Raw genomic sequence first — 12769 nt, 5'->3', positions numbered from 1 at the left:
CTGTTAACCACACCATTGACATCTCAGCTAAGTATATGTCAATCACATCTGTGTCAGAGGTCGCATGTGTCTTATATAGTTGCTAATAATAGGCTAAGAGTGTTTTGGCTATACTGGTGTTGTCTGCAACTGTTGTGCGCTCATCTGTATTTAGGCTTGTGACATAGGTGTTCTGGTAGTTAGGATGAAAGAGCCACGCTAGTGTGCAGCCTGGTCTTTCTCCCTCTCTGTATTGTTGAGCATGTGCAAATTTACCCAGGTAGGCAATTTTTGCATTTAGCCAGGTCTCAAACCTTCTCCAGTAGAATCAAGCGTCTATGTATTTGGGAGTTTTGTCTACAACCTATTGTGACTAGATCAATGGCCCATAGTTCCCTTTGTACTGAGGACAGGTCACTGCGGATACTTTTGAGAACCCCTGCATGTCTGGAGATGCAGACTCCGCAAATGCAAGCCTTAAAGGCCTCCCATAGTGTGGCATTCTTGGTGACCAAGCTGGATTTTAGATCGAGCTACTGATTTATGGCATCTGAAGGTGGTGGCATGTCACGCGTTTGTGGTGAAATGCTATTGCCTGGGTGAGTAGACTGGATACGGGGCGTTTACTGTGGTCCTAACATGGGGGTTGGGCTGATAGGGTGCAGGGCACATATGTCACATCTGCCAGTCAGAGGACGGTGCCCCAGGACATGAAACAGTAATCTATTCGGGGCCATGTGTAATGTGGGACAGAATAGAACATGTAATCCTGGAAATAGGGATGGTGGGTGTGCCAGGAATCCACAAGTTGACAGGTATCGATAATGTCATGGAGAGCGTATAAGGAGCCGGGTTTGGTAATAGCGTTAGAGCTGATATAGTCCATGAGTGGATGATAGGCCATGTTAAAATCATCCACATCAAAATCAATTCTGCCTGTGTGTGTTGCATCAGTGCAGAGATGGACTGATAATATTAAGAGGAATCAGTGTTAGGTGAATAAACATTGACGAGTAACATTGCTTTGCCAGCTAGAGTGCCATAAACTAACACATATCTCTAATCACTGTCAGTGAGTTGATCGCAACACTTAAATGGGATACTTTTGTGGATTAAGATATAGACGCCTCTTGTGAGTATGAGCTATAATATACAAAGAAAAGGTTAGTGCCCCAAGTAGATGCAAATGGGCAGTTATCGGGAGAAACACCAGTTTGATGAGGTGTCTGTTCAAATAAGAGATAACCTGTTTCCCTTTCCTGGGATTTTTCAGGGCTCTAGTGGTCCATGTTATGCATGTCAGATCCAGTCCATGGGTGCCTCTAGAGTGGGGGCCTGTGTGAGGTAGTGGAGCACTTTATCGCATATGTGGTGAGCTGGCGTGTTAGCGTAGTCCAGTGTCATAGCAGAGCAGCATGCAAACAAAAACTCAACAGTTCCATAGTACCTAACCCCCTCCCCCACACTAGTAGTACCAGTAACTGGTGAATCCCATTTAATCAAATAAAATAAAATAAAACATTGCTGTGCATACCTTGGAGGGGTGGCAACGCTTCAGAGGGTGATGCCCTGTTGTAGTCCAGTTATGGACGTTGGAGGTGGGGGTTTGTGGCCCTTGTCCAGTGGTACTGGGTATGTCTGGGTAGGCCAGAGTCAACAGGTAAGTTGGGGAACTAGGGTTGCATATAATTCCCGTCAATGTAAAATCATTTAAGCACAAATTGTTCCAGCTTAATCGGGTGGGTCAGACTGGGCTGCAGCAGTGGGCATCGTGGGCACGCAATCAGGAGTTACTCAGGAGCTGTTTCCTCCACCATGCTGTTTGCAAAACTGGGCCACACCCCTGCAAATGTTGAAGACCTGCTGTCGACCACTGACCTTCACATAGAGGAGTGCCGGAGACAGCATATTGTATTTGAGATCTTGTTTCCTAAGGATGTTTTTGACATCTGAGAATTTGCGACAAGCTTCCTAGAATGCAAGGGTGCAGTCAGGTAATAGAGACATTGTTGAGCCTTGGCACTGGAGGGGGCCACGCTCCCAGGCCAGGCAGAGTGCAGTGTCCCTGTCTCTGTAGCTAAGGAGACGCGCTATAATTGTGAGTGGTGCAGGCCCGGTGATCCATGAGCTCTCTCCACCACAAACATGTCTGTGAAGTCTGGATGATTAAAGACCTCAATGAGTAGTTTCTCGACAAAGATGCTTGGACGCCCGATGTTTTTGGATTCAGCCCCCCCCCCATGATCCAGGTTATTGAGCCTCGATCTTGCCTCAAGGTCTTCATTTTTGGTTGTGGCAAATTTGAGAAAGCGTTTGACTTTGTCAAGGAGCTTCACGACGTTGGAAGCGTCGTCCTCCTTTTCAGAATTTCTATGCTCCGCTCCATGTAGGCAATTTGTATGGCGGTCCAAGCGCTCACCCATGTGGTCGAGGCGGCTATTGAAAGTGTCAAAACGGGTGTCAATCACTCTAAACCCAGCGCTAAGCTTGGCCAAGATGGCGGATGCTCCATCTGAGGACAATGTGGCAGTTATTATGGGGAGGTCCTCTGTATCAGATAGGGAATGTTGCTTCCTAGATCCTTTGGCCAGATCAAAGAATAGTTCTTTTGTTTGTCGTCGCCGCACCCCATTGTGTGCAACAAGAAATAGGACTAGAGGATGGTATGCAGATGCCAGGTGGAAGCTGGTCCCCCCAACCCGGTAGGCAGGCTGTGTTGTTGGTTAAGCTAGGTCGGAGGGCCATGTTAGTCCGAGTGTAGAGCAGGAGTGTAATGAGGAGCTATGTTTGAGGGAACGATCTTGGCCATCCTATCGGTACCTGCACAGTCAGTGTCCCTTCCGTCAGGAGTCTCAGCAGCAGTAGACATAAGCCATCATTAATTTGGCTGCCTGAGGGTGCAGCTGTCAGGCCCAGAGCAGTTGGAATGAGAATGTGCGTTAAGGAGACTGCCTGAGACGGATTAAGGGAAACAGAGATAGCTGCCCTCAAACCTGCGCTTCTCTTGCCTGCTGTGATCCTTAGATATTGGGAGTTGTTACTTTGCCGCCCATAGTAATGTTTCCCTGGGGGAAAGTGTGTATTGTTGGACATGTGCTGACTTGTGCCTGGGAGGCAGAAGCATGCACAACAGATGGGGGATCTGCCATTGGCACCTGCCGCTTGCTACATGAGGATTGCTCAGCTGCTGGGCCCTCACCTGCGACCTTGTCCTGCATGCCAAGTGGAGCATTGGCCTGATTGTGCCACCCATGGCTGTCCCCATGGGGTGTGGAGAGGAATACGCATTCACTTCTGGAAGGCTCCTCCGTAGCCCTAAATTGCCCGACTACCCCTACCTGTGAGTGAAGCAGTCCCGCTAGACAATTTACTCACCATCTTCTTGCTGATTTGTTTCTCATCGTAGCGACATGCTTATGCCCCCACCTCCCCAGGTTGTCCCAGGCTGGGGGTGAAGCAGGGCCCTAGAGGTGTTGGTGATCGCTAAGCAGCCTATTGCGCACTCCCTGGCATTCTCCTGACTCATGCCACTTTCTTCTGGCACCACCATGGGGAAGGCAGAAGCAAAGCAGTCAAAAAATAAATTTGACCACTGCTGGCAGAGAAGAGCAGTGGAATTGTTTCCCGAAGATCTGCAGGCGAGTCAGGATGATAGTGTCTGCTCCTCCCAGGAACTGGACATTCACACTATGTTTATGGTGCTTAAGCACAGCCTCCCGACGGTTGATACCCAAACTAGTTTAGGAGTTTGTAAAGCGCATGGCTACACGAAGGCCTCCCAGCGCTCGAGCAGAAGCAGATCGACAAGGAGGCAACTTATGCTGTAAACAGAAGGGTCTTCAAATTCTTACAAAAGGAAACTTCTTGACTATCCTAGCGGAGCGCCAAGGCAAGGGAAGGCTTTAAATGCTAAAGGTCGACCTCTCATATTGCTTTCTTAATCCGTGGAAAGTTAATTAGGGAGGCCATCGAGGATGTATTAGCCCTTTGAGGGATGTAGGCATCTGTTTAGGGAAGGCCGGACCCTTATTATGCAGAGCTCTGTGCAAAGTGAAGAGGTCCTTGAAGTTGATCCATTGTTCCACAGGCAGCCAGTGAAGGGAAACTAAAGAAGGTTTTGAGGACAGGTGTCGGAGAATCGTCATAAGTGGGTGTGCTGCGGCAGCACCTCCATATATAGGTGAACTCAGATATAGGATATCTCCATTGTCCAGGCATGAAATTATGAGAGCGTGAGTGATTAGTCTTTTGGCTTGAAAAGAAAGTCTCTTAAAGACTTTTCTAAGAAGTCTTAATAGACTAAAACAGGTGGCTGCCAGTTTTTTAGATCAATAGTTCATAATCAAGTGGAAGTCTAGCCAAAACCCCAAGGACTTTATGTTGTCTCTTGGTGGAGGCAGACCTTTCAACCCACCAGAGAGCAGAGAAGGGAATTTGAGTGGGCCATAATTACCCACCAGCATGACTTCTGTTTCTTCGTTTAGCTTAAGACTACAGCTGGCCATCCATCTAGCTACTGCTTGAAGACGTAGTGTCAGGTTGGGCTGACCTGTCTTGTAGATGGTTGAGGAAGAGAAAAGCAGCTGTGTATCGTCAGCATAGGAAACCGGTGACAAGCCGTAAGGTTCAACAATCTCAGCCATAAAGGATATATAGAGGCGCCATGGGGCACGCCACAGCTGAGAGGAATGCTGTTGGAAAAAAAGGGGCGATCAAGAACTTGAAAGATTCTATCCCTCAAAACGGAGGAGACCCATTTCAAAGCATGCCCCTCGATGCCTGCATGGAAAATTCTATGAAGAAGAAAGTTATGATCTATGGTTGATCTGCTGGCTTACAGTCGATCGTTTGAAAGACAAGATGGATAAGCACCATGAATTACAATCACCTAGAGCGCCGCACCTCACAGGTAGATGACAACCACCACTCCGGTAGAAAGAATTTGCTTCCGATGGAAAACGTTTTGCAGGTAATACGTAGCAAAAATTAAGGCCTAGAGGCGCACTTGAGAAGAAATAACCTGTGCATTATTGGTGTGCCGGAGTCAACAGAGATGGACCGTATGGAGAACAATGTTGACGCGAATCTCTCCACGCTGTTCGGCAATACACACTCTGCCATGTTTAATATAACGTAAGTGCACAGGTCACTTGGTCAGAGCCCCACCCCCCCAGCCCGACCGATAATTCTAGACTGTTAAACTATGGGGATCGGGAGACGGTCTTGCACCTCGTGAGGGATCAGAAGACCCTCCACTATAAGGGCAACAAAATGCCTATCTTCTTGGATTTCACTATCACAGTGCAGGCTGCCAGGGTTTTTTTTTTGCCAATCAAACAATCCTTGAAAAAAAAACGAAGCTAAATATTCACTTATCTACCCTGCCAAGCTCTGAAATCAATACCAAGGCACAATTCACTATTTTACAGACCCGAAGGCTGCAGCCAAATTTGTCAAGCATATGGCCAAGATGTCACCTTGTCCGTTTACTGCAGCCCCAGACTTGGACATGGGGCATCTCAGAGACAATGACTAAGAGATCACATAATCCATGCTCGACATTATGGTAATACTGAGAGATGGCATGGAGGGACTCCCCCATATGTTCCAATTAATTTTCAGGGCAATTCTGCTGAGATGCTGGTGTCAGCGGTACTCCTGATGGCGGTGATGGGAGACCACCCGGACAGGCTCTAAATACTGGGAGTGACGTAGGCCTCTGGTTCATCCCTGTGCGACAATTCCCTGGTTGTTTTCCTATTTGATGCGCATCTTCGGGTTATTTCATGGGTGGGATAGCACTATTTGGCTTGATTTGGAGGTGAAAGTGGGAGGGGGGGTCAGATGGGGTGTTGAGAAAGTTTGCAGTTGTTTGGCTGCTTAAAGTTCCTGTCCCTTCCTTCCTCAACCACTCAGAGCTACTCATTTTATCCCTTATTTGGATGTCTCCTACAAGAATGGCAGGAATGCATGTCTCCACCTTTTGGCTGTAATGAAGAAGACTAAGGGGGTCATTACAACATTAGCGGTAAAAGCCGCTTACCGCCGTGCAGAAGACTGCCAACAAACCGCCGCGGAATTCTGCCACAGCCATTATGACCCACAGCTCGGAATCCGCCAAAATCTAGACACCCACACAAGCCCGCCACACCAAAGGTCAGTGATAAACTGGCGATAACAAAACCTCCACCGTCACGCCAACAGGAATACGCCCACACTATCACGACCCACGAATCCACGCGGCGCTCTTACAACCGCGGTATTCCATTGGCGGAACACACCGCCGCACTCAAAATACACACACATTTACAAAACACTACCACATTGGACAATTAAAAATACACACACCTGATACACATACACACACCACTCCCACACACCCAATACACTATAAAACACACACCCACATCACCCACAAACCCCTACGACAACAATTGCGGCAGAAGGCCAGAGAGAGACAGCACCAGAACGAACAATAGCATCCACAGGCACTCAACACCATCACTCACACAACATCCACGCACCTCACACAACACACCTCCAAATATCACCCCACACATCAAAACACACACCACCCCACACATCACACACACCACCCCATGGCACCGCAAAGACACCCCAGGTTTTCTGAGGAGGAGCTCAGGGTCATGGTGGAAAAAATCATCCAGGTAGAGCCACAGCTATTCGGATCACAGGTGCAGCACACCACTATAGCTAGGAAGATGGAGCTATGGCACAGAATCGTGGACAGGGTCAACGCAGTGGGACAGCACCCAAGAACTAGGGATGACATCAGGAAGAGGTGGAACGACCTACGGGGGAACGTGCGTTCCTTGGTCTCAAGACACCAGATTGCGGTTCAGAGGACTGGCGGCAGACCCTCACCCCCTCCCCCAGAACTCACAACATGGGAGGAGCAGGTCTTGGCTATACTGCATCCTGAGGGCCTCGCAGGAGTAACTGGAGGAATGGACTCTGGTAAGTCAAACCTTTAACTACTTCATCCCCCACCCACCTGCATGCTGTCACATACCCCCACCCTCGCCCTCACCCCCATCACTCCAACTCCTCACACATGTTCCACTATCACAAACCACACATCCCAAACCCAAGCCCTGCATGTAACACCAAAGCATGGACACCCATCACCAAAGCATGTCCACTGCACATACCCATACACACCCCTAAACCATTATCACAGAAGGTCCTACACAAGAATGGAAGCACTGGGGTACAGGGTGACCCACCCATTGCACACCATGGCACACACAGATGCAATAATCATGCCTTTACACCCCTGCAGGACCCCTACCCAACGTCACCGGACAGGAGGGTCCAGACATGTCCACTCCACCCACAGAAGAGGCCCACAGTGATGACAGCAGCTCTGTCCAACTGGATCTAGATCAGTGGTTCCCAACCTTTTGATTCCTGTGGACCCCCACTTTAACAATAATGGAACCCAGGGACCCCTACTGAATCATCATGGGAATCCAGGGACCCCCGTCTGAGTCATTACTGGAAGCTGGGGACCTAATTTGTCAATATTTGTTAATATTTTTTAATTTTCTAGGCTCTCACGGACCCCCTGAGAAGGCTTCGCGGACCCCCAGGGGTCCCCGGACCACAGGTTGGGAACCACTGATCTAGATGACCAGCCAGGCCCATCTGGGACCTCGGGACAGTTGGTTCCCCTCACACTGGCACAGGCCACTAAAGAGCTTCCCCCCTCTCGAAACACCAGCACAGCACCCCCCCCCAGCGGGCCCATACCTCTGTCCCCAGGACACGTCAAGCAGCAGTGTGTCCACCACTACAGGGAACCCAGGCTAACCCACCACCCCAACAACACCAGGGACCTGGGGGCAGTGGTCGTGGGCACACGGTTCAGGGGACAGAGGCACAGGCAAACAGGGGAACTGGGAGGGCTGCTGTGCAACAGGGGGAACCCACTCTCCACGAGGCCCTCTCCAACATCATGGGAGCCTACCACCATTCCCAGGAGACGATGGCAGCGGTACTTGCCAAGTTTCAGGAGACCCAGCGGCTGCAGGAGGAACAGTATTTGGGGTTCAGGGAGGAACTCAAATCCATCAATTCCACCCTGGGCACCATTGTAGGGGTGCTGAAGGAACTCATCAACACTAGGAGGGACACTGTGGCACAACAAGGGGCCCCTGACACTAGCCTGGACGATGAACTGCCCACCACCTCCGCTGGCGCTATTGGACAGGAGGCACCGCCACAGGACCATGACACCAGCACCCCACCCCCTGCAGATGTAGAACCACCCCGCAAGCGGTTCCTGAGATCCAGGACAAAGACAGAGAACAATGCCAAGACCCCCGCCAAGAAATGAGACCACCCTGATTGTCATCCTTCTATCCCACATTGTCACCCTGTCCATAATTAAACTGCCCTAGCTCCACTTCCTATGCCCCTTTGGACAATGCACCTATGAGACTAATAGACTGGACTCTGCCATGGACATTCCTCCACCATCACCCCTGACCATTTTACAACCACCTCCACTATTTAGCACTTAAATAAACTCCCTTAAATCACAAAACAATCTGTAGTCAGTCTGTGCTTTTGAAAATGTGTATTAGTAATAACTGTGGCAAAATGCTATATCCAATGTAATGTCAACATACCTATGTCACACAGCTCTAGTCCATGCGGAAACAAAGCAGAGGTCACACAGTAGGACCCACATCTGTGAATTCGAAAGGGAAAGTGACAACTGCATGTCCATACACTGGGAGAAAATGACAGATAGATGAGAGGTAGAAGAATTAAATCAGATGTAGCAGGCAGTGTTGTCTTCTTACCTGTGTCTCACTGGAAGTATTGCTGGATCACCGTGTTCCTGTTGTCTATGTCCTCTTCTTCTGCTTCCTCGTCTTCACTGTCCAGAGGCTCCACAGCTGCCACAATACCTCCATCTGGAACATCCTCCTGCAGAAAAGGCACCTGTTGTCGCAAAGCCAAGTTGTGAAGCATACAGCAGGCCACGATAATCTGGCACACCTTCTTTGGTGAGTAGAATAGGGAACCACCTGTCATATGGAGGCACCAGAACCTGGCCTTCAGGAGGCCGAAGGTCCTCTCTATAATCCTCCTAGTCCGGCCATGGGCCTCATTGCAGCGTTCCTCTGCCCTTGTCCTGGGATTCCTCACTGGGGTCAGTAGCCATGACAGGTTGGGGTAACCAGAGTCACCTGCAAATGGCGAGGGATAACTGTTGGACACACACGAACTCTTAGGGACATCCCCATACCCAGACACCTATTTACACTGTATTGGGTTCATGTTCCACCTAATAGCCACACACGGTGCCTCTGGAGTTGCCCCATCACATAAGGGATGCTGCTATTCTGCAGAATGAAAGCGTCATGCACTGAGCCAGGAAATTTGGCATTTACATGGGAGATGTACTGGTCTGCCAAACACACCATCTGCACATTCATAGAATGGTAACTCTTCTGGTTTCTGTACACCTGTTCACTCCTGCGTGGGGGGACCAAGGCCACATGTGTCCCATCTATGGCACCAATGATGTTGGGGATATGTCCCAGGGCATAAAAGTCACCTTCCACTGTAGGCAAATCCTCCACCTGAGGGAAAACGATGTAGCTGCACATGTGTTTCAGCAGGGCAGAAAACACTCTGGACAACACGTTGGAGAACATAGGCTGGGACATCCCTGATGATATGACCACTGTTGTTTGAAAAGACCCACTTGCTAGGAAATGGAGTACTGACAGCACCTGCACTAGAGGGGGGGATTCCTGTGGGATGGCGGATAGCTGACATCAGGTCTGGCTCCAACTGGGCACACAGTTCCAGGATTGTGGTACGATCAAGCCTGTAGGTGGTAACTACATGTTGCTCCTCCATTGTCGACAGGTCCACCAGCGGACGATGGATGCCGCCATCTCCTCACCTGCCCCAGCGGACGTGCTCTATGGAGAACAGAGAGCAGAGAGTCAACCAACACTGAGGTAGGTAAACACAACTTTATCGGGAAATGTTTGAAAATCGACATATGGCTGTATTAGTGTTTAAGCAAGGCCTAGATATGGGTGACACAGTCAGAATTAATTCCATGTGGCCCCCTGAAATGGCGGCTGCCTGACCTGTAATGTGGGACAAGGGGATATGAGGTAACTGCGCTGGCATTGTACACCGTCGCGGTAGGCGGTCGAAGACCGCGGCGCTATCCTGCATTGGTTACCATTGGACCCTATGGGTCCCAGGAGCCAATGATGATGTACGCCGGCGGTGAGGACCTACACTGCAAGTGCTGCTGTGACCTCAGTCTGGAAGAGACAATGGCTCGTATGTCTGGGGAAAGGGCCCCTGCCTTCAGCACAGAGGAGTTGGAGAAACTAGTGGATGGGGTCCTCCCCCAGTACACGCTACTCTACGGTCCTCCAGACAAACAGTGAGTACACTGTGAGCATGCTGTATGGGCAATGCCTGTTTGGAGTGGTGTTGATGAAAGATTGGGGGGTGGGGGAGAATGAGGCGTGCATGATACGACAGTGAGTGCATGTGCGTCATGGCTAGGGTAGAGATGCAGGCCAATGACTGTGAGGGTGCGGACGGTTATATCTTCTCCTTTTCCCCTGTACTATTCCTGTAGGTCAGCGCCCACCAGAAGAAGGATATTTGGCGTGCCATCGCCAAGGAAGTCCGGACCCTGTGGGCCCACCACAGACGGAGCACCCACTGCCGTAAAAGATGGGAGGACATTCGCCGCTGGAGCAAGAAGATGGCGGAGGCCCAGCTGGGGATGTCCTCCCAACGTGGGAGTGGTGCCTGTCACACCATGACCCCCCTGATGTCCCAGATCCTGGCGGTAGCCTATCCGGAGTTGGATGGGCACTTGAGGGCCTCACAGCAGCCACAAGGGGGTGAGTACACTCTCATTCTGCTGATTCAGCTCGCATTGTAGGTGTCTGGGTGGGGGAGTTGGGCTGTGGGTTCCCCTAGGCCAGGGCGAGTTTAGTAGGCTAGGTCCCTTCTTAAGGCAGGCCCTGTGGCACCCTACCCCACCTGTGTTCAGAGCCAACTACACCTAGTCAAGCTCCTAGGACTTCCATGAGTGCAGCAATCGGGCATAAGCCTTGTAACCCATGTCCCTGTGATTAATTAGGGAACTTTAACTGCACGGCGTAGTGCAGGGGGCTTCTGTGTCTGTAGTGTCCGCCAACTGTAGCGGTATTGGATGCACTCAACATGTTTTCCTTGTCTTTCCCCTCCTTTTTGTGGTCTCCCCGTTCTTGTGTGCATTAGCATCATCAGGCGGAGGAGCAGTACCACCGGAGCAGGAGGGAGCTGCATCCCACATGGCCCTGGAGGGCGACACAACGGAGTCAGAAGCCACCAGTGGGACGGAGGGCGAGGGGAGCTCCACGGCGGGGACAGGAGCTGAGACCAGCAACACCGACTCCTCCTCTGATGGGAGCTCCCTTGCGGTGGCGGGCCCCTCTGTGCCCCCCCATCTACAGGTACAGCCGCCACACCCCCTACCAGCACTGCCCTCCCAGCAGCCCCTCAGCGTATGCCCCGTGGCCGCTCACCCAGGAAGGTGGGCATCTCCTTCGCCCCGGGCACCTCAGCCCCTGCCCCAGTCAGCCCTGCTGCCCTCAGTGAGGAGGCTATTGACCTCCTCAGGTCCCTCACTGTTGGGCAGTCTACCATTTTGAATGCCATCCAGGGGGAAGAGAGGCAGTTGCAACAGACGAATGCATACCTGGAGGACATTCATTCTGGTCAGGCAGTCCAACAGCGAGCTTTTCAGACTCTGGCCTCAGCACTGATGGCAGCCATTGTCCCTGTCTCTAGCCTCCCCCTCCAACTTCCTCCACCCAGACCCAAACCCATGTACCTCAGCCTATCCCAAGCACACCATCAGACCAGCATGCACACATCTCAACACACAAGGGAAGCTCAGGCAAACATAAGCACCACACATCCAACAGGCACTCACGCAAGCATCATACCCATGCAGGCATACCAACAGCCACTGCCTCCACTGTGTCCCCCTCCTCCTCCTCTCCCTCCTCCCTACCAGTCTCGTCTCCACTCACACCTGCATGCACTACATCTTCAGCCACTACCTCCATCACCAGCACACCCACCACCACACCCCGCTCACGTGCATTCAACACCCTCACTACCATTCACACATCCCGTGTCCTCTCCCAGTGTGTCTGTGAGCCCACCTCCCAAGGTACACAAACGCAGCCACACACCCACCCAACAGCCATCCACCTCACGTCAGCCTCCAGCCCATGCACCTCCACCCAAAGTCACCAAACGTACACCTCCCACAACCACTACCTCTTCCTCCACTCCATCTACCCGTCCCAGTGTGTCTAAAAAACTTTTCCTGACCTCTTCCCATCACCTCCCCCACCCCTTCAGTCTCCTAGGGTTTGCCTTTCCAGGTCCCAACCCAGCGCCTCAGCCACAACATTTGCGGGAACAGTGGTGCCAGTAGTAACCGGCTTCTGGAGTGCGCCAGGCAGCAGGGCAGCCAGTTTGCTAAGGAGCCAGAGCACAGACAGTCCCCTACCTCAAAAGAAAAAATGTTGGCCAGTGCTCGGCAGGAGAGAGGCAAAACATATTCCACCAAAGCCTCTCCCAGGGGTACAGTTGGGAGTGTGAAGACAGCTGCGCCACCATCCAAGGTGGGGAAGGGGCACAGTAAAACAGGCAAGTTTGCGAAAACCTGCACGGCGGACAAGACCGTCACCAGCACCGCTGAACAGGACACCAC

This window comes from Pleurodeles waltl, chromosome 5 (genome assembly GCF_031143425.1).
Source record: "Pleurodeles waltl isolate 20211129_DDA chromosome 5, aPleWal1.hap1.20221129, whole genome shotgun sequence".
NCBI lineage: Eukaryota > Metazoa > Chordata > Amphibia > Caudata > Salamandridae > Pleurodeles > Pleurodeles waltl.
The sequence above is the reverse complement of the archived record's forward strand: the minus strand, read 5'-3'. Positions refer to the sequence as shown.